This window comes from Mus pahari, chromosome 3 (assembly GCF_900095145.1).
Source record: "Mus pahari chromosome 3, PAHARI_EIJ_v1.1, whole genome shotgun sequence".
Taxonomy (NCBI): Eukaryota; Metazoa; Chordata; class Mammalia; order Rodentia; family Muridae; genus Mus; species Mus pahari.
This window is the reverse complement of record NC_034592.1, coordinates 58,630,191-58,653,123: the sequence shown is the minus strand read 5'-3', so window position 1 is coordinate 58,653,123 and position 22,933 is coordinate 58,630,191. Positions and strand designations below refer to the sequence as shown.

The 22,933-nt window shown below is 44.3% G+C and overlaps 2 pseudogenes; one reads left to right on the top strand and one right to left on the bottom strand.

The window, feature by feature from the left end:
* The window catches only part of LOC110317901, a 57,035-nt pseudogene extending 46,656 nt beyond the window's left edge, over positions 1–10,379 (bottom strand).
* Positions 10,380–10,407: 28 nt separating this feature from the next.
* LOC110317900 lies at positions 10,408–10,734 on the top strand (annotated as a pseudogene).
* Positions 10,735–22,933: the final 12,199 nt, after the last annotated feature.

Genomic DNA, 22,933 nt, shown 5'->3' with positions numbered 1-22,933 from the left:
CCAATTTCACGATGGCCACAATGGGGAATGGAGAGTGGGTCCCAGTCAAAGGCAGCAGACAGAAAACAATGGGAGCAGGCAGCACTCCAAGAGCTTTGGCGTGCGCTGCGGGAGGAGACTAGCTCTGATTGATGCTATCAAAATGCTTGTCTTTCCTTTGATTGATATTCCAGACCCTTGCTACAATTACTGATGCTGGTGACAACTATTATCAGAGTCTTTTATGGTTTGATGTTGGAGAGAGAGGGGCTGCACAGACTTCACCCGAACATTTGCACACCTGCCTCAGTTTAACCTAAAACCCATTATTTTGCAAACAAAAACATGGAAAGCCAACATAGTAGTCATTATCTCACATATTCTTCTGTTAAAAACTCTCCAGCTCTCGGCAGGGGGTAGATCGACTCCTGGCCAGCCCCAGGTAGGATGGGCCTTCAGAAGGTCCTCTGCAGTCTGCAATCTGGCAAATGAGAAGCATCGCTTGGAATGTTTGCCCTGGGATATGACATTACGGCAGGCTGAAAACAGCCAGCTGCATAGTCCTCTGGGTTGCTGCTCATCAATAAGTAGTGCTGAAAGGGCCATAAGTACCTGAAAATGACCTTGCCTCCAAAAGCTTGACCGGTCACACCGCAGAGGTGACTCTCAACAGTTGGGGGCAGGGGCAGGGGTGGGGAGAAGTAAGAGAAGTGTGACTGTGACCTTATTCTCAGGTTAGCCCACAGTGCCATCAGTTAAAATAGATGCCAGCCTTGACCTTCATGCATGTTCTCATTTAAATTTGACAGAACGAAAGCATTCCCATTTTCCTGCCTCTGATATCTATAGGAATGGAATGTTTAGTCTTTGTTTCCAGGAGGGCAAACATTATGGGAACCTGGAAAATGTGATTTACAAACGCTTAGTTCTGTAGCTCAGGCCATTTTTCCTGTTTTATTTGGGTCTACTAAGACTATTGAAAGGAACAGGTGTTTTGCTGTTCTTGGGTTTTTTGTTTTTTGACATCATTTTTTAAATACATCATTACACAAAGTGAAACACTTATTTTCTCTAAAAGATAGTTTTTGTTTTTTTAAAAAAAATGAGTTAGCATAAGTGCACAAGAAAAAGGGGGGTGATATCTCACTTACCTTATGCTATAAAGCCAGGACTTAGAATTGTGCCCTGCACATCATCAGGACTTAACAAATATTGGCTGGCTGGATAGCTGGCTAGGTGGATGAAAAGATGGATGAGTGAGTGGGTAGTGGATGGATGGATAGATGGATGGATGGATGGATAAATTGATGGATGGATGGATGGATGGATGGATGGATAAATGGATGGATAAATGGATGGATGGATAGATGAAACTAACATCAATAGCCATGGTAATGTTCCACAACGAGTATTATCCTGCTGACTTGATCACTGTAGGCATCAAATCTTGCAAAAATGAAGTACCTCTATTCATTCCAGTATCTAGATGAACCTTTACCAGTATATATATATACCAGTGCATGTGTGCTCGTACCAGAGAACAAGATTCAGGAGTCAGTTCTTTTCTCCCATCATGTGACTTCAGAGACTGAATTCAGATCATCAGTATTGCTAGCAGGTACTTTACCCTCTAAGCCATCTCTCCACCCTGATTATGATTCTTTTAACATACATAAAAGAAGACATGTGGTCTAAAAGACCACAGTCAAATTCACTTTTGCTCCAGCATTATCTCCCTTTACAGATGGAACTGTGGGAGTCGTGTCTCCATGGTTCTGAGATCATTTCCTAATTAGTTTTGGAATTTAACTAGGAAGCAAGTGTGGAAGTAAGTTGAGGGAACGAAACTCTACTTCATTCCATAAACATTCACTGATGCCTACCACGTATCAGGCACTACACTACATAAGCACTGGATATACGAAGATTAAAGCTTCTCTCCAAAACCATTCTCTCCATTAGGAAGCGCATTAGTTTCTTTTATTATTATCAATAACTTATGTGCTTATTCACTTTACATCTTGATCACAGTCCCCTTCCCTCCTCTCCTCCAAGTGCTACTTTCCCAGTCCCCCCCCCCCCTTGCCCTGGCACATCAAGTCTCATCAGGACTAAGTGCATCCTCTCCCACTGAGTCCAGACAAGGCAGTCCAGCTAGGAGAAAGGGACCCAAAGGTGGGCCACAGAGTCCGAATCAGACAGTTCCCGCTCCAGTTGTTGGGGATCCACATGAAGACCAAGCTGCACATCTGCTACATATGTGTCGGAGGCTTAGGTCCAGTCCATGCATGCTCTTTGGTTGGTGGTTCAGTTTTTGTGAGCCCCCATGGGCCCAGGTCGGTTGGCTCTGTAGGTCTTTTTGTGGTGTCCTTGACCCTTCCAGCTCCTCAGTCCTTCCTCCACTCTTCCATAAGACTCTCTGAGCTCTGCCTCTGATGACAGTTGTGCTAGGCCTCTGTCTCTGTTGGTGGTACCCTAGATGGACCCGGCAGGCAGGGGCAGGGCATTAGTTTCTTAAGTGGCTTCATTCAAAGTTACTGAACCATCTGCTCTATTTGCAAATGCAAGATAGTAACATGGAAACTATTCATTGCAATCGTAATCTTTGCCTGTGAGTTAAGTGGGGACCTGTATTATCCCATTTGACCCTCAGAACATCTCTATCATGCAGTTGCTACCACCAGGATAGACATGCTAGTTACAAAGTCTGATAATTTGCCCAGGACCACCTGGTGGCCATTCAAGTTCAAACAGACCCAAGCACTAGAATCTAAACAACCACCTTGGACTGTTCTCTACTAATTTGCATGACAAAAAGAAACAATTCCCCCCGAAGTAAATCCCACAAATTTGAGGTTATGAAGGCCCTCATTGATTCCAATTGACTCCTTCCATTCCCAAGTCTCTACAAGGCAGTGAAATCTTTGGACTTCCGCTTTCCATGTCAGTCAAATGAAAATTGGGCAGTTGGTTATTTGACCAGATTATATGTAGTGTGCGTTTGTGGTACACATGTGTGTATGCTTGGGGAAGAATCATGGTGATTTTTATTCCCTTAAAAAGAGAAAAACAAAGGGATGAATGGATGGATGGATGGATGGATGGTATCAGAACATTATTTATAAGTAGATCTTAGATCTAGGCTATGAAGAGTAGATTTAGGGAATGCAGCATTCCTTAGTTGAGTTTCTAGTAATAATCTCTCTTGCCCTGATTCTTACTCCACACCCTTCTGACTTCAACATTTCCCCACCTGTCAGAAGAGCATGCAGAAAGCCACTACACCAACTGACATGTGCATAGTCACTTTCCTCACCATTTTGCAAAACATCTGACAGAAGGAAGAAGAGAGATGGCTCAGCAGCTAAGAGCATCTGCTGCTTTTCAGAGGACCTGGGTTCCATTCTCAATACCTAATAAGGAGGCTCATAACTGCCTGTAATTCCAGTTTCAGAGGACCTATGCTTTCTTCTGACTCCTGCAGACACATGGTGTGCAGGACACATACTCAGGCACACATGCACACACAACATAAAACAAGTAAATCTTTTTTTTTTTTTTTTAAATCTAATGGAAACAACTTAAGGCAGGAGGGACTTCTAGCTCAGTAGAAGCACTCCATCACGGCAGGGAAGCCATGGCAACCAAAGAGGCTCAGTCTATGGTGGTAGGAGGCTGTGCCAGGGCTCGTTTATACCTTGGCAGATCTGGAAGCAGAGTAAGGCTGGCCTACTATCCTCCAAAGCTCACCCCTGTGGCCCACCTCTGCCAGCCGTGCCTCCTACCACAAAAGTTCCACAGCACCCATAAAGCATCAGCATCAACTAAAGTCCAAGTGTTCAAGCACACAAGCATATGGGGGGACATTTTACACCCAAACCGTAATAGTTATTAGGCAGTCATTTGAAAGAAGTAAAACTCCTTGAAGAACCCCCATAGTTGGTCACAGCCAGCCTCTAAAGTTCATTCTTGGGCTCTAAAGCTAAGCCAAGTCAAAATAGTATAGCCCATTTTATGTAGAGCTTGTCTGACATATAAGATACGTGTTTGATGCTGAATGCCACCAAGATAACACTCCTCCCGGCTCAGCCCCTGCCACATACCTAACACATAATAAAAGGTGAGGCGTACAGGGAATGGTTAGAAAGTCACTGGCTTTGATTCCTTAAGTTCTAAATCTTGGCTGAGTGTCTGGCCTTAAACAAACAACGGAATCCCTTTAAGCTCCAGCTATTCTATCTGTAGAAGGGAATGCCCCAATACCTCCTTTACAGGCTTAATGAACTAGCAATCTAGCCAGAAAAGCAGACAACCAATGGCACGGTCTCTCCTTCCTCTGCTGAGCAGCAAACGCTTTCAGTCAGCACTCCTACTCTGACAGATGAGTCTGTTCCATGAGTTTTCTTCTTGATTGAGATCTTTCTGCCTTCTCTGATCTTATTTTGCCTTTATGTGCCTCGGTGGGATTTTATGCTAAATTATCTCATTGCTTTCCTGTGCTTAATTTGATGCACTAGATTGATTGAGATCCCGTTGCTGTCGGGCACCATGTTATTCTACTTCGTCTTCACTTCCCACTGAATCCAACAGAATCCCATCTCTCAACAGATACCCTCGGATAGAAAAAAAATAAAAAACAGTCGCTTACTACTTACTGACTGACTGTCAATTCTGTCAACTGTCAGCGATGCTACACCAATTAACCACACCTGAAAGAACTGTGGAAGCACCTCTATGTCTGTCATATTACTTGTTTTGTACTACTGTTATGAAGACTCGATGAAGTCATGACATTTAGTCAAGTTTCCAAAACAACAACAACAAACCAATAGAGTAAGCAATGATTTCCATTCTAAATCAAGTATCTGGGCTACCTCTATGGGCTGTTGATTTTGCTTCCCGTTTACAACAGAAAGATGGATGATATTCAAAGTGCAAAGGACTATTAGAAGTGTGAAGGACTTCCAACAAGGAGACTGGAGAGGCAGAGGTAAAGGTCTGGAGAGGTAGAGTGAGTGACTTGGTTGAGGTCACATGATACTTAAGGTAAAGAGTCAGAAGGAGGTCCAGTGTCTAAGCTGACAGGCAAGGGGCCCTCCAGCATACCCACATGTTAAGTACAAGGGTACTGGGGCTCTTTCTGAGTGACATCACCCTAAAACCACAGGAAGCAGAACCTGATGATTAGTGTAAGCCTGAAGAACTAGAAAAGAAGCCACTCTGGCGTCCTGTTTGTGTTGAGTCAGCCATGGAGCTCCTTGCTTGCCATTCAGTGGGCAGGGATGAAGCAAAATCCTTATTAGCTCTGCCAACTTAGTTATTAAAACCGAGTTCTGGAGTGCTCTGGCCATTTCCTTATGTTCCACTTCTCTTTTCCCCCGGATTTCCCTGAATATGCCTGATTTCCTTCAGGCAAAGTCGTGTGTGCCAATGAGACTCAGGTGGGCTGACATGAAGAGGAATTCAGCCATCTTGTCGTAGTGCGCCTCAGCTTCCTGTGGTCTTTGGTCTCATGGCTGACGGCTTTCTCTCAGCTCTGGCGACAACAGCATTATTATAATCAGCCACTCTGGGAGATTTACTGTGCTCTCCAGCACACTAGCCCGGGGTTTGCCCATGCTCAGGCTAGCCCTCAGCCATCTTGTCTTCCTCTCGTCATACCATCTCTAGCCACAGGCTAGACTGGCAGCCTGTAATACTCTAGACCAGCTCCCACTGCCTTTGACAATAGCCATCCTCCTGCTCCCTTTCTACCCTACCTCCCAATATGCACCAGAGCCTACATCACCAACAGGCCATCCCTCGCCGTACAGATCTTACCTCACCCTAAGCCCAAACCCACCTCTCTGTAAAGCCTTCCTCTCTGCCCTAGAAACCTCAGCAGCAGCAGCAGCAAACTCTCCCTCATCTTCCTCCGTGTCAACATGTTTTCCCCAGGAGCAAGAACCAGAGGGCTCAGAATGTAGCTTCCCTTAGCAGTACCACCCCTTCATCCCAACACTTGGGAGCTAGAGACAGGTGGATGTCTGTGAGCTGAAGGCCAGCTTGGTCTACAGAGATGGTTGCAGGACAGTTAGGGCTTACATTGTGAGACCCTGTCTCAAAAACAAAAACAAACAAAAGAATGTGACTTTCAGGAGCTTGCTCAGCTGAACACTGCATCTCAAGGCTAGGAGGCATAAATATTCACCTAGAAACCCCTTTTAACGCCTCGTGTGTCTGTCCATTCTCCTTCAAAACGCTGGCTTCTTTTTAAAGTGAGTCGTCAAACTTTACAGCCTCTTAAGACTCTCATTGTCGTCACCTTGCCTGCTGTCGATCGTGGAGTCACATGTCAGCATATGGCCCACTACCCCCACCCCCTCCACCATCATTCCTGTCTATCACCGTCTTGGAAGTGAACAGCATCTTGCATCTCTGCTCACCTCCTGCCTGAGTCCTGCTGATCTTTCTCCCCACTCACTCCAGTCATCTACTTGTGCAGTCATCATGCCCTACCTTTGACACTGTCAGTAACGGAAACCGTAGACTTCCTGGCATCACAATCTCTTTGTTGTCTTCTGAAGAACCTTTGTTGCTTCTCCTCTTCCTCCCCGGGAGTAACTGGAATATTACTTCTCTCCTGTACCTTCACACATTCCCTAGAAATCACATATAGTCCCATGGGTAAGATGGCTTCCACATTTTTATTCAGTCTCTCTCTCTCTCTCTCTCTCTCTCTCTCTCTCTCTGAGACAGGGTTTCTCTGTGTAGCTCTGGCTGTCCTGGAACTCACTTTGTAGACCAGGCTGGCCTTGAACTCAGAAATCTGCCTGCCTCTGCCTCCCAAGTGCTGGGATTAAAGGCGTGCGCCAGCCACCATGCCCAGCACTTCAACCACTGAGCTACCTCATCTCTGTCGTCCTTCTGCTGGACTTCCTGAGCTATTTCTATGTCTACTCACCTTTCCCTCCCAGACTTGGTCCAAGTATCACCTTCGCGGCAAGGCCTTTGGTGGCCTCCCTATAAACACTGCAGTAAGCCTCCCTTTGCCCTTCTTACTCACCTGACCTGATTTTCTTGTCTCTGTGTTTATGGCTATCTGATACATGATGTCACTTAATTGCATATTTGTTTCTTGCTATTTCCCCCTCCCTGCTATGTTATGTCTGATGAATTTCTGTTTAATTTGCTGTGCCTAAGACAATTGTGCCTGACTCAGAGAAGGACAGCAACAGCTCTGAAAACTCAGTGTGGAACAGCATCCTGTTCTTACCGCATCTCTCATTGAGATGGCCTGTCCATTAACCCAGGTTCCCTGTCCTGAAGTCTCTGCCATTGCAGCTGCCTACTCTAGACGCTATCTCATCTTCACATGTTCTTATACCCCTTTCCTTGTCTCCCCCTACTGTGCACTCCTAGGAAAACCACAATTCCTCTTTATAAATTTCAGATAGTTTGTTGATAATGATGTCTCAATTATTACTTTGAGATACTCTGTTGATAACGTGATCTCAACTGAAAGTAACATTTTTTTGTAAAAATAAATTTAAATTAAGTTTACATTTTTTTAAATTTAAAATACTTTGAATTAAGTTCCAAGGAAGGGGAATGCTTCCATAATGAAAATGGAACATGAACACATGAAGTCTCTCTAAGAATGAAAAATGAAGAGACTGTTGAGCCATCTGAAGCACTGAGGAGAGCCCGGAGCTACACAGGAAGTATTTGCTATAAGTGATTGCTTCTCAAGGAAGCCTCCAATCCCCGGATGCACACTGGGCATTAAACTACTTTTCTTCACCTGTAGTTGTAAAGTTAATGGTGGGGATGGGTGGAGGGCAAGGCTAGATGAAACAACCAGCCCTGTGCTCGGGAATGGTCTCGTTCACTCATTGCCCCTTCCATCCAATGAGTAGCCGTCCGTCCTCATGAGAGGGCCTGACCACGGCTCTGATGAGGTGACATGGGAACAAGGGGCAGAAAGGGCCCTCTTAAACGCCATTGTTCATATCATGAGTACACTGTTTTCTATTTGATGTGGGCTATACCTTGCGAGCAAGCTTTCCAAGTGTCATACAGTAACGTTAACTCTAAGGCCACTGCTGACCAGGAGACCCTTCAGAATGTCATCATCTTCCATAGCTGGAAACCAACTCCATGCTAGTTTTTTCTAAACACTAATTAGATGCGTATTGTACCCCTTTACTGAATGTCCTTCCTGTGCGTAGCGAGTGAGCGAGTGTTTTGGGTTCAATCTACTCATTATGGACCATTGATTGTGATAGTCAATTCTGAGGGTCCCCCTTAAGCTCTGCAGCTAGAAAACTTTGCAACACAGTGTTCCAACATGCTAGCTACTAAGACACTCTATCAGTCTCCTGACACTTGTCCATCCTGAGGCAGGACCTTCCAAGAGAACACAGGAGGAAGCCAACTGTTTTGATGTATATAACCTATTACTATTGCCTTATGTCATACCGGTAATGAAGTCATTAGTAGCTTTAAATTAAGCAGAAAATTTGAACCATCTCAAGTCCCCATCTTGATGGTTTGTTGCCTATAGCCTAATACAGAAGAACATCCACTCCCCAGCCAGGGTCCAGTGCACAGGCAGAAACTTGGCTATATGGAACTTGGGGTATGTTGATTTGTTTAGCCGCTTCATGGCTTTCTAAGACGGGCGAGGAAGCCATGTCCCCTGGAGCTGAGTTACAGGTGATTTTAAGCTGCCCAGCATGGGTTCTGGAAACCTAACTCTGGTTGCCTATAGGAACAGCACAAGCTCCTAAGCACCAAGTCATCTCTCCTGACCCCCAAACGAATAACTTCCTACTCTAGCATCTCCTTTTCCACCTCAGAACTTTGTTCTTCCGCTGTTCTGGAGTTGTCAAATCCACGTTTTCATCTAGTTCTTAACTTGTGAAGTCTATTCGTCCAAATTGATTCCTTTTTCTGATATTCAGGGCTCTCTTCATTATTCTTTCCTAACCTCTTTATTTGGACATTCATTTTTATTCCTTATATTTCTAGTATACATATCATATCCAGAGCTATGAGTTTGGCTGTGACTTTACCCAGAGCCCTGCATCCAACTCTAATGCTGTTTGATGTTATGTGGAACCTGTATTTATGTCTTTCTTTTGTTGTGGTAAGACTATGTAACATAAGTTATACCTTGTAGACACAGTTTTGGAGTGTGATATAATAGCATTAACTCCAAGAGCACTGTTGACTGACAGATTTTAATCATCCTCTATAGATGGAAAACAACTCCCTACTCTGCCCCACCCCCTACTCCTTGCTGACTCCAAACACTAAACTCAACTAGCTGCATACCATATCCCTTTACTGAAGCCATTCAGTGATGCTAAAGAAAAATGATACAACCATCCTGTCAGGATTTCCTTCAAATTTATGGCCACGAATCTTCAGTGAGCACTCAACATTCTGACATGTCAACTCCACTTGTAAATTCATTAGCCTGCTCCCACAGTGCCTATTACGTGCTTTCTCCTCAGTCCTCAAATCTCTCTCATCCCCTCCCACCCAACTCTCACCTGAAATCCCTGTCATATATTTCATAGAGAAATATAGATGTAATCAGGGGTAAGCCATTTCAACTCGCAGCTCTCTGTGCTATATAAGCTTTCCTTCCTGTGTCTATACACACGTGTACCCTGATCCTATCATGTTCACACGCTTGTCTTCCATAGCAGGGTTCTCTTTCCTGCAGCATCTGGCATTTTGCTTGAACTCGGCTTCTAGAATAATCACTGAAGTAACTTGTGTAGATTTGCTCATCAGAGTCTCTAATCTCCGGTCATACCACACCATGAGCTCTGTCTTCAGCAGAGAAAGGGTTCAGGCCACGTTCTGCCTGAAACAGTCATGTCCCTATGGGTCAAGCTCTTTCAGGAAATGACTTTGAATATCTATTTTTCCACCACCTTGGGCATGCCTGTGCTGGCAAGAAAGTAGAGCCAGGTCATGCTAAATGCTCCTCTTCTAGAAAAGCCCCCCAGGGCTGATCTAGGTAAGGATACTTTTTAATGTCACCCCAAATGCATAGGTATGAAAGGCTAAAGTAGACAAGACTTTATCAAACTAATAGGCTTCTTCTAGAGCTCAAAAGACACGATCAGCAGAGTGAAGAGATAACTTACTAAATGGGAGAAAATACTTTCAAGGGGTGGTGCTTAGAACACATAAGGAGCTGCAGACTTCAGGATCAAAATCATAAGAATCCAGTCTTAACATGGAAAATAGGCCTAGACAGACATTTCCCAAAAGAAGGCACATGCCCAGTCACTAAGCCACTGCCAAGGACTCAGCTGCTCCTCCTTGAGCCCCCTCGCTTCCCAATGCTCCGCCTCCCTACCCCCACCCACCTTCTCCTGCAGCCACCTTCCACAGGCCATTTCCACAGAGGAAAAGGAATCATATCATATGTCTGCTATCAACCCCTTTGCTGATGCAAGTAAGGGTGATGGCCTGCTTCCTGCTGGCACTGAGGATTATATCCATATAAGAATTCAACAGAGAAACGGCAGGAAGACCCTTACAACAACTGTCCAAAGGATCGCTGATGATTACAATAAAAAGAAACTAGTGAAGGCATTTAAGAAGAAATTTGCCTGCAATGGTACTATAGTTGAGCATCCAGAATATGGAGAAGTAATTCAGCTACAGGGTGACCAGCACAAGAACATATGCCAGTTCCTGGTAGATATTGGACTGGCCAAGGACAATCAGCTGAAGGTTCATGGGTTTTAAGTGCTTGTGGCTCTTTGAAGCTTAAGTGAGAATTTCCTTGCAATGAGTAGAATTTCCCTTCTGTCCCTTGTCATAAGTTTAAAAAGCTCACAGCTTGTATAATGTAATCATTTGGGGGTCTGCTTTTAACTTGGACTTGTATGACTCCTTCATGCAATAAACTGAAAGAACCAAAAAAAAAAAAAAAAAAAGAAGGCACACAAATGTCAAACACAAACATACATATATACATACATACATATATACATACATACATACACACATGCACATACATGTACATGCATACACACATATGCATATAAACACTTACCACATTATGCACACATATACAACACAAGATCACTGGTTATCAGGAAATGAAACTTAAAAAAAAATAATCACAATATTACTTCATTCAGGCAAAAATGGTTGTTCAAAGGAGGAAAGAGAGCCTGGAAAGGACTTGGGGAGGGGGAAATAATTGCACTCTGTCAGTGGGAATGTCGGTCAGTAGTCATGGGAAACACTAGGGAAGATCCTCCAGAAGTAAAGTATATCTGTGATAGGATCCAGTACCCTTGTTACTGAGACTGCGGCCAGAGCAAACAACGCTAGTGGATTCAAGGACCCGGCACTCACTTTCCTATCTATTGCAGCACTAGTCACTGTTGCTAGGGATGGGAGCAAGAAAGAACCATCAGCTGATGGAAAATATGGCAAGAGAAAAATCTTTCCACTTGCAACAACATAATAGAACTGGAAATTACTACATCAAATTAGGTAAACCATGCACAGAAAAACATAAGTCACATGACCTTGTATGAGTATTGTTGTTGTATGCATAGAAGCTCAGAGTAGAATGGCGGTTACCAAAAGCTAGAGAGGGCTTAGGGAAAGGGCAGGCAGTCACATGATACAAGGTTTCATTTAGATGTAAGGTGCAGGTTTAAGCTGTATTGCGCATCATGATGACTACAGTTAATAATATATTGTTATTGAAAATCACTAAAAGAGAGAATGGGGGTTAAGTACTTTAAGGGTTCTCACCACAGAAGTATGAATATGATGTCATACAAATGTCAGTTAGCTCCTAGCTATTCTGTGTGTCATTGTATGCAAAAACACACATACATCTTATACATATACGTTCTGTACTATATATGTTGTGTCATCGTGTACATAAAAGACACACCATTTTTCTCAGTGTGTAGCTTTTTCAAGGGATTAGGGCATGGCTTGGCCACAGAGCCTAGGAAGTGTAAGGACGTTGGGATTAGGGCGTGGCTCAGTCACAGAGCCCATCCCACTTGCCTAGGAAGTGTAAGGTCTTTGGGATTAGGGCGTGGCTCGGCCACAGAGCCCATCCCACTTGCCTAGGAAGTGTAAAGCCTTTGGTTCAGTCTTCAGATACAGTCATAAAATTCTTTATGTCCCTTTATTCTGCTTTGTGATATTTGACCTCTCATATGTGACTACCACTCAGTCATCTCTACCCACCATGCTATCCACCGGGGGCCTGTAGCTGAGCGCTTCTGCACTCATGCGGGCCTCTCCACAACGGGTACATCGGGTCGTTGTCTTCAGTGTCCACGCAGCTGTCCAAACATCACCTGACCGCTGTTAGGGACTCCAAGAGCGAATGAATGATTGATGGCTCACACCCCCTTCAAAAGACTTCGAGTGCTTATTATCCTATAATCAAATGGTTCTAGCTCCCACTTTTTCATGAAGTATAAGGACTACGTTGATTTATATAAGATCTCAAGGTTGCTTGGAAATACTGTACAGCACATATATTTTCTTCCACGGCATGGATCTAGATTATAAACATACGCTTGTTATCCCCCATTGTTGTGATATATGCATAATTGCTCTCTTCCAAGAATACTTAATCATCGTAAGTGCAGCTTTAAATAATATTACTTTGTATATCAGGAATCCAGCATCCATCAAAACTGCAAGGTGCTGCCTTATTTATGAGACAGTGTCCTCACACTGTAAGAACAAAATCAGGTATTTACAAAAGGATGTATGTAACTTTCGCAGAATGCTGTCACAACACAGCCTGATTCCTGCTCTGTCCATCTCACATTCAGTATGGATTCCAAGACATGTCACCAGCAACATACAGGGTAGGTGTCGGAGCTGACCAGTTAGCCACAGTGTTCTCGCTTGAGTATCTGAATCCCCGGTATTCCCTTTGATTCTCCTTAGTTAGGTTTACTGCATACAAACAGTAAACTGTTTGGTTTTTTAAGAACCCTGTACAATATGAACAACACCCTGGATATAGTATTGAAAATAGGCTCTGTTGTTTTCTGCACTCACTTGGATTCCATGTAGGCAATATGAAAATTTGCTGTTGGGTGTGGTCTGGCTTCCGTGATTAAACGCTTCATTCACGCTCATATGTCAATCTATTAGTGTGCTGTTAATTCAAACGCTGCTGTGATGTATCTTGTCCCCATTAGCACATTCATCACAGGTAGATGTGAAACTTGGACAAAGGTGTACATTCTCATTAACGGTGAGGGGCCTATTCATCTTACAGGAATGTAATTAATGTTAGTTTCCGTCTTTAATTTTTCACTGTTTGGCACGATGCATATTTAGCATTTCCCTTGTCCTTTATCAACTGGCTCCCTCTTACCACTCAGATAATTCAAAAAGGCTTATTTTTAACCAAATCTGATGCTCCATGTTTAAAATACTTTGTCCATGTATGACTCTTAATGGTCATGGCACTCCCTGTGCTGTGGGGGTTCACACTAGGGGACAAGCACAGAAAGAGGGGACCCTGTCATCTCACCTTTCTTTAACAGATGAGATAAATCTAATTCACTAGATAAGGCATTCGTCATACAAGCATGAGGACCCACGTTCAGAACCTAGGACCCATGTGAAAGCCAGACAACTGTGTACATGCGTAACCCCAGCTCGGGTGAGGGTAGGACGGAAAGTGGGGACAGATGAACCCCTGGACTCACTGCAAAGCTGGTCTACTGCAGTTGAGTGGGAAGCCATGTTTCAAAACATAAGGTAGAGAGTGACTACTGAGGAAGATATCCACCCTCATCAACCTCTGGGCTCTACAGACACACATCATACACACACACACACACACCCCTACAGAGGGTGAATGCCCCCTTGAGAAGCCCACGCCCACATTCGAGTACACAATATCCTTCGGCTGAGTGCTTTTGTACTAACTGCATGTTCAAATCTGTTTCAAATCTCTTTTTGATAAGCCCTAACTCTGCTTCAAAGGAAAAAGACTTAAAAGATGTTCTAAATATAGTGTCAATGGAAAAAAGCAATTAAGAATTTACTCTTTTTTTTTTTCTCAGTCTCTGAGCTCCTAACAGGTGTCAGAGGCCGTAGCGATGCTCATGCAGTGGTGTGGACACCGAAGACAGGTAAGAAAGAACTGCTTCCTAGGATACAAGGAAGAAAAGGCTTTTTTGTTTGTTTGTCTCAAAATTTTATGCTTTGTTATGGGTTACACAGATGCAAAAATGCACCTAAACATCTAGTGTTCCCTTTACCAAACCGTAAACAGCATATTATGTATGAGCTCTCATATAACCTCCATAGCAATCCTTTAGACAGAGGCCCTTTTACAGAGACAGGGAGGTTGAGTAACTTGCCCAAAGCCGCACAGCTATTGAGCAGGAGAAAGGGGTTCAGCAGCTGGGTGTGAATATACATGAGTTCTAAGCTCAGGGTTTACATTCGAAATCATCTTACCATAACTTTTCGCTCTATTCTAGTGGTGCAAATGTATTGGGGGGAAATGTCTATACTTTTGTAAAGCAACAAACAGACTTCAATCCCCTCAAGTTGAGGAAAGACATTTTAAGTGACTCTATGCTCCCTGCATCCAGACAAAATACCTGTGAAAACTAAGTGTTCCATACGGAATCTACAGATTCGTGTGGTTGTTAGGGTTTGGAGCTGGAGAGGTAACTCAGTTGGTAGTGTTTACCTAGCATGCATAAAACCCTGGACTGCATCATCTGGATTATTAAACCCTGTTATGCTCTGACTCTTGTAGGACCATTCTCTTGAACGCTTTCTCTCCTGCATCTTCTGCAGCATAGCAGGTGGTGGCGGAGAAGCTGCTTCCATCATGGCGTGGTTGCCTCCCAACTATCCCTGGCGTCTCTCACAAACCATGACCTCTACCACACAGTCCTGACCCCATACCCTATGGGGCCAAACAATGCCTCCTGCCTAATGGAGTAGTGGAGGTGGGAAAGCTCCCAAAGGAGTGATCCCTTCCCTTCCTCGGCACCACATGGAGATCAGCTGTCTGGATAGGGCCACTGAGCACAACCAAGATGTCCTCTCGCTCCCCAGCATAACTCACAACTGGTGATCCTCAGAGCTGGCGACCCCCAGAGCTGGTGATCCCCAGAGTTGGTGATCCCTGGAGCTCATGGTCCTGGTGCTGGCGGTCCCCAGAGCTGGTGATCCCCGGAGCTGACGGTCCCGGTGCTGGCGGTCCTGCTTTATATATACGAACTACCATCGTGCTTTAGTGGCCTACCCCTCCCAAGAAGCCATCCTCTATCTTTTCCTCTTTATTTGCTTTATTTTCTGAAGAGCTCCCCAATGCACAGTGTTGTTTAAATACATGGAAATAACATGAAGTATTTTCCTTCCCTTCACACCTGGCCAGAGGAGCGCAAACCTAGTAGGAAACAACTAGGAAGGGCCTTTACCCTAAGCCCGGAGGCTGAAGCAGTCTACGATGTTTTCCTTTTTTTTTTTTTTTTTTAAAGGTGTTATTTTGTCCCATTGTATACATACATTTTTAATAAAATGAGATATTTGAGTAAATATCTTTGAGGTAAGCATAAATTATTGTGAATGAAATCTGCATTCAACTTGTTCTATTACTATATACCTAGGACATCCTCTACCCCCATAGAGACAGTTCAAGGACTACACTGTTCTCACACATGCACAGAGTATGTGCCTTTGAAACCATATTATGTGCACTGCAGCTCATGAGAGGGATCTAAGGCCACCAGAGAAAGCTTCAGGGAGAACATCACCATGCCACTGCTCTATGGTGTCCCTACTCCAACTGGAAAGTTAAAAGCTTTTGGCCTATGGATGCCTTGTGTTAGAGACATTACATAAGCCATCCTGTTTGTACCCTGAGAGTAAATGAAGAAAGTATATGTTCAGCTATATTTTCACCAGAAGGAAGAGGTGGCTATTGGAGTGTCCTTTCCAACCTCAGGCTAGTGACCTGTCAGGATAAAATTGTCCATATATCCATAGCTACCTCTGCAGTGGCTCTCTCCCATCTTATAACAGAATCCAGCACAGCACCACATCTCTGCCCACCTGGTGCCAACCCCAAGGAATAATGAATACCACTTGTTCTTGCTTAATTCACCCCCACCTAGAGGTTAACCAGAGCAATGAGATCTTGCAAACAGCCCTCCTGGCCACCTCTGGACCACTGGTCCCTGAAGGGAAGTAGAAACCCTTCCTCTGGTTTCCCTCCATCCCAGGATGAGCCATCGGTGGCAGCCGTGGCCTGCAGATGTGGCAGCCTGCAGATTCAGAGGCATCTATGTCTGTGTGGAGCTGGAAACCAGTGTGCGCTGCCCACCAAACCCCTTTCTTCCCTCCATCCCAGAAGAGGCTTCCCTGTTGGAACAAGGCTTGTGGCTTTGTACAATCAAAAGCCTTTGATTAAATCTGACCTACTCCTTCTATTTGCCTTCTACAGCATTGTGTGACCAGGGAGAAAGCCCCAGGACCACAAAACAGCCCGATCTGTCGCCAGGTGGGCTGACAAAGCAGAGCTAAACACGCGGTTGGTTTCAAGCCACGTTACATCTCCACAGAGCAAAGCGATGATAAAGTGAGTCGGTAAAGGACACCCGCGGGTGGACATTTCTCACAGACAGAGGCCACTCTGCCTCCGAGTGGGCTGTTGTCCTTCCCACTGAGAGTTTGTAAGCCACTCAGGGACAGCGATCATTTGAACAGAAAATTGTCCCTGTTTCTAAATGATTTAAAGGGGAGGAGAGAGAGAGAGATGTTGCTTTTCTCACATCTAACCTATAGTATACAGACACAGCCAAAGGGTTTGTAAGAATTAACTCAAAGGCATATTTGTTTGCTCTGTCCGTCACTTGCTGAGTCTTCATCTTCATACCTTGGGTATGTCTGCCCACTCTCTCCCCACCTGCTAGCCCAATCGCTCTCGCTCCCCGCTTTTGCCAGAACCCCACCTAATCCACCTTCTTGGAGCCTGACAGACTGTGCGAGAAATCATTTGGGTACACTTGAAATTGGGGTTTCTTAAATAATCACTCAGAATCTCTTAGGGGAAAGAAGTTGTTCACTGGCAGAGTACATGAAAGGACACAAGTGCCAGTCCCCCTGCGTGGCACCAAAGCCTTAAGCACAGCCAGCCCTCCCCACTGCAGGAGGCTCCTGGAGAGATCTCCAAGCACTCCCCATAGACCCCCACCCCCACTCCCACCCCACCTCAGGGACTTACCAAAGACTCCTTCCTGTTGAATGTATTGTTCTCTGTAAACCAGCAGCTGAAGCACAAGGACCTCCGTCCTTCCGGCCATTGCATGGGAAGAAGCCTCAGAAGTGGGTGTTTGCAATCCTCTCTGCTTGCTCAGCTCTGGCTCCCAACACCAGCACCATTTATCTACCTCTCCTTGCGTATATCTGAGACCTAACTAAACAGTAAGTCAGCAGAGGAACTGAAGGATCCAAGCTGCTACAGTTGGTGAGGAGTGTGCAAGGGACATAACAGAGGTCGAGAGGATGCGTGTGTATACTCTATCTCCGCTTGCACCCCACAGAAAGCTGAGATAATTATTGTAAACCCTCAGGACACCTGATGCTTGTACCCCAAGACTCCAGAACTACCTCACCACAGACTACATGGAAATGGGGCCTCCTTCCCATCTCCAGGATCAAGCCCTGCCCCCATCCATGTGAGCAAATGTGATCTGCAAATAAAATGAAAGGGTGGCATGTGAATTCAAGTTTCATTTCTTCGCTCCATTGAGCTGAGTTCCACTTTATTTTTTTTTTATTTTTATTTTTATTTTTTTCCTTTTTTTAAAACTTATTTTATTAGATATTTTCTTCATTTACATTTCAAATGCTATCCCGAATGTCCCCTATACACTCCCCCCACCCTGCTCCCCACTCCCACTTCTTGGCCCTGGCATTCCCCTGTATGGGGCATATAAAGTTGGCAAGACCAAGGGGCCTCTCTTCCCAACGATGGCTGACTAGGCCATCTTCTGCTATATATGTAGCTAGAGACATGAGTTCTGGGGGTACTGATTAGTTCATATTGTTGTTTCACCTATAGGGTTGCAGACCCCTTCAGTTCCTTGGGTAATTTCTCTAGCTCCTCCATTGGGGGTCTCTGTGTTCTATCTTATAGATGACTGTGGGCATCCACTTCTACATTTGCCAGGCATTGGCTTAGCCTCACAGAGACAGCAATATCAGTGTCCTCTTAGCAAGATCTTGCTGGCATATACAATAGTGCCTGCGTTTGGTGGCTGATTATGGGATGGACCCCCGGGTGGGGCAGTTCCACTTTAAAAAAAAAAAAAAAAGCAGGTTGGCTTTTGAGTCTTGTTGTATCTGGAGAACCACAGAGCCACAAAGGATACGGTGGAGAACTGTGTCTGTGGCATGCTGAAGTGAGAGTCAGTTCTAACATCTTCCCCAACAGGAGTCTGCTCGGTGTCTCCAAACACTGTCTAATTCGCTAATAGTATTCAGTGGAAAATATTCTCCCCTTTCATTTCTTACTAACTCTGTTTAATTTTCATGGAAATCAATTCTTTTCAAGTTAATTTAAGAAGAACATCTCATAACTTTCTAGTGTAAGAAGTGTGTGTGTGTGTTTTATTATCTGTAACAGCTAAGTTGAGAACTTAGACATTTTATCATCAGAGATGTTTTTCTTGTAGCTCCACCTACAGTTCCTTTGGTTATAAAAGATTTTGCAGCACTATAAAATGCCCCAGACTTATATACATTGGAAATTTATTTCAATGGCATTGGTTCTATTCATATTTTATTATAAATAAGCCAGATAAGTTTTTTTACCATCATGTTTAATAACATATAAGGTTATTGCATGCTGCTGAGGGAAGAAATAAATGTCTGAAATAACATCAGTGGGGGAAAGGTTGTTATAAAATTTTAATTCTATTAATTATATTGTTGAGAAGGGTTTTGTTGTTGATTGATTTTTTTTTTTTGGTTGGGTCATTGTTGGAATTATTGTTGTCTTAAAAATAAAAGGTCAGAAAAGGTCAATCCACAGTGTGAAATGCTTCTGAGAGAAGAGTTTAATAGGGTGGTTTAGAGCATCATCCACTATGGTGCCCATGTTACCAGTAGCATTTGCAAGCTGTGGGATCATGCCATTTCTACTTTGTACTTTGTGGTCATCTTAAAAACCAACAGACAAGACAATTCTGTTCAGGTCTAGGACCTGATGTAGTTAGGTTTCTGTGTTGTTTTAAGAAAGAAACAATATTTTTGCCCATTTATTCTTAACACATTTTATGAGCCATAGTGCGTCACTTCATGAGTGCCTCTGGGTTCCTGTTGTATTTACTCGGGATGTAGCAAGAAGGAAAAAAGAGAAAACACCTTACAATCATGGAGATTCTTTGCCCATAGAGGTCCTGAGTGGTTGGCTTGAAAGGGCTTGCAAGAATCTGAATCCTGGATGAACGTAAGCCCTGATAGAACCGAATAGAAATTGCTTCCAAAATGCCTTGACATTAGTCAAGCTGGCTTCTACAAATGCTTGTACATAATAATGAGATAAAATATTAATAGTGATTATTTTCAGGTGCATAGGACAGCCAAGCCCTCAAAAAGAGTAAGGTTTTTATTGGTAAGGCATTTCATTTAAACGTAGAAACGTGGTGTAATGTGAAGTATGAAATAAGTTTTGAAAGGAAGCTGATGATTAAGAAGAAATGCAGTGGGCATTTAATAAGTGGAGGAACCACAAGATAATTAACTGGCATGCATAAAGATTCATGCTTTATACCAAAATTTTAATTTTGCACATAAATGTGCCTGATGTAGGCAGCGTTTAATCACCTAGCTGACAGGAGTAACTACTTTCATTTAACCTTGACTGAAGATCATGAATTCTAACAGGTTTAATTGGATACATCATTTAACAGAATGAACAGAGCAAATTTTTCTCAATTCATAGGCTCTGATTGACATGCACCAGCAATAAGGCGTAGCACAATTACTGCTGCTCTGCGATCCTGCCCTGGGCAGCAATTGCCATAGTGACGTGACATTCCCGGATGGCTGGGGCGCAGAAACTATACTGAATCTCCCCTTGTTTTGAAAAGGCCAAGGCTTCTTCTTCTTCTTCTTTTTTTTAAGAAGAAAGAAAGAGGGAAAGGAAAAGAAAAAGGCATGGGAGAGGGGAAGAGAAAGAGAGTTTGGGAAAGAAAGGGGCTTAGACAATTTCTTGAATATTAATCATAGTGACGTGTACATTCTGTAAGGGAAAGGGGTATGTCTTGCTATCAGCCACATGGAAAATGGAGAAATAATGACATTATCTTTTATCTGTTTAGCACATCTCTTTGCAGCATGTCAGAAAAGACTAAGTTAAGCAAAGCAGACTGGGGAGGAAAGACCTGGAAGAAATGATGTAGGCAAAGGTGTGGAGCAAAGAGGAGAGGGGATGTCTCTGTCCACCACAGTCCTATTGGTGGATGTCAGGGACCACTTCCTGGGTCAGGAGGACAGCAGAAGATAGGGCTGGACACTTTTGTTCTTCTGACTAAAGCCCCTCCTCCGTGTGTGCATGCATGTGTGTGTGTGTGCGTGCGCACAGGTGTCCACATGTGCATGCATGATAGCATATATTAATGAAGCTAAGCAAACTGCCCTAAAGGTTAAATCCTCCCCCAACCTGCTACAGCTATCTCTGTGAATATTCTAGAAAGAACTGGATCTATGCCTCAAGACACACTATGCAAGTTCTTTTAGTTTCAGACAGGGAAGTGAATAATAATCGCAAAGACTTTCCTCCAGAGAGCAAACATGGCTGGCTCCCGTTCTACTTCCCTTTAGTTTTCTGTCCATTGCTCTGGTCAGTGAAGTGCCTCAGCTCCTGCAGGCTTGGTGAGTGCATTTGCTACTGATGAGCATTGATGCTATTGATGAACATTGATGATGCTATTGATGAGCACTGATGCTATTGGTGAGCACTGATGCTACTGATGAGCATTGATGATGCTACTGATGAGCACTGATGCTATTGGTGAGCACTGATGATGCTACTGATGAGCACTGATGTTACTGATGAGCGCTGATGATGCTATTGATGAGCATTGATGCTATTGATGAGCATTGATCCGTTCATTGGTTCTTATCATACTTCTCATCTCCTCTTCACACCACCTCCAGTATTTCCCAAATTAGGGGTTTCTGAAGAACAGAATACATGCAAATTCCTAGACTTGAGTCTCTGAGACAACCTTGTTAATCAGCACTATCGACTGAATGGGGATGGGACAGGGTAAACTCTAGAATGAAAACTCTAGGAACTATGTTCCTTCCCTACCTTTTCCCCCCTCTCTCCCGCATTGCTCCCTTTTTTCTTTTTTTCTTCTTCCTTCTCCTTGCCCAACCTGGAAGAGATCTGTTCATTTCCTAGAACTAATGCCAAGCCAGGAGCTAGGCACCAGGGCATCCCAGAGGCCCTCTGGTGGGGAAGATGGATGAGGAACATGTAATTCTAATGTATTGTTATCTGTATTATACTGTGATGCACAACTCAGCCGCGCTGACAGATGGGAGCAAGTGTGGCTCCTTTGGCTGGGGATTGGAGAGAGATTTTGTAAAGAAGCTAGCCGACACATTTTAGTGAGAAATTAGTCTGGAAGCCCTGGAAGACTGAGCAGATAAAACAGCACTTACAAGATCCCAGGGTGTGAAATAGCTTGGCTTATATAAGGTCTAGAAAATATTACTGCAAAGTAGGCAGGGTGCCGGCAAAGTTTGTCAAGTAGGCGGCGCTAGAACAGAAACAGATGAGCCAAATAAAGAGATTGCATCTAAACCTGGAGGTGGCAGGTGCAAGGAATGGTTAGTGGAGAACAGGCCTGAGTTTCAGAGCTGGAACGGAGCCTGGGTGGGAAATGGGTGAAAAAGAGAGGAAGAGGGCATGGCCCCTTGTTTCTCCTCCACTCTTTCCCAAGACTTCCTCTCTCCCTTCCTCTTCCTGCTTTTCCCCCCTCTGAAGTTCCTGCCTACTTGCTTTCCTTCCAAAAGGAACTCAAGGGATCTTTTAGAGTTACTGAGATCCAAAGCCTGGGAGTCTAGTGATGGTCTTATGGGTTGAAAAGAGATTGAGATTTGAGACAGCGACACTCTGCCACAGGTTTCCCCGCCCCCCCACCCCCACCCCCTCTCTAGGTACAAAGCAGAGGATAAGGGCATTGCTTCAGCTAGCAGAAATGAAGAAACAGCTGGGACTGGTTCTTCCCACTGAGCTTTAGAATCACAGTGAGCGCTCAAAGGACCATCTCCCAGCCCTTAGCACTGGTTGCCCTTGGATTCCCAAAGCTCCTGAAAGAAGCCAGAGCCCCCTACGCACACTTCCGCCCCTCCCCCCCGCCCCACCCTACCCCTATTACTCTTCCTTCTTCCTGTCCTCCAAACTGCAGAGTCTCTGCATTGGAACTCAGCTTAGTCACAGAACCTGTCTTTCACTCTCCACACCTGACAAGAAACAGTGAGCCCCCAAACACCCCCTGCTCAAAAGCCCACTACAACTTTTGCAACATGTCAGAATTTCCCTCTGGTATTGGCAAACAGGGAGGCCTTCAAAGAAAACCTGGGTCACCGACCCCTCCAGCCTCTCCACAGAACAAACTCTCTGGGTTGTTCAGTCCCTCAGATTCATCATGGCCAACTTTGGCTCTAAATTCCCTTTAAAACAAACAAACAAGCAAACAAACTTGCATTCATTTGCATGCTGGCCCATCTCTCTCCCTTAAGTGCAAGTGGTCCGGGGCCACACCACATTCATCTCCGCACTGCCCATCCCTTTCCATTTTGTCTACCCCAACCCCTGTAACTATTACGGGTTGGATTGTGTTCCTCCAAAATACTGTACTGAAATCCTGAACCTTATATCTCATTCTTTGACTGT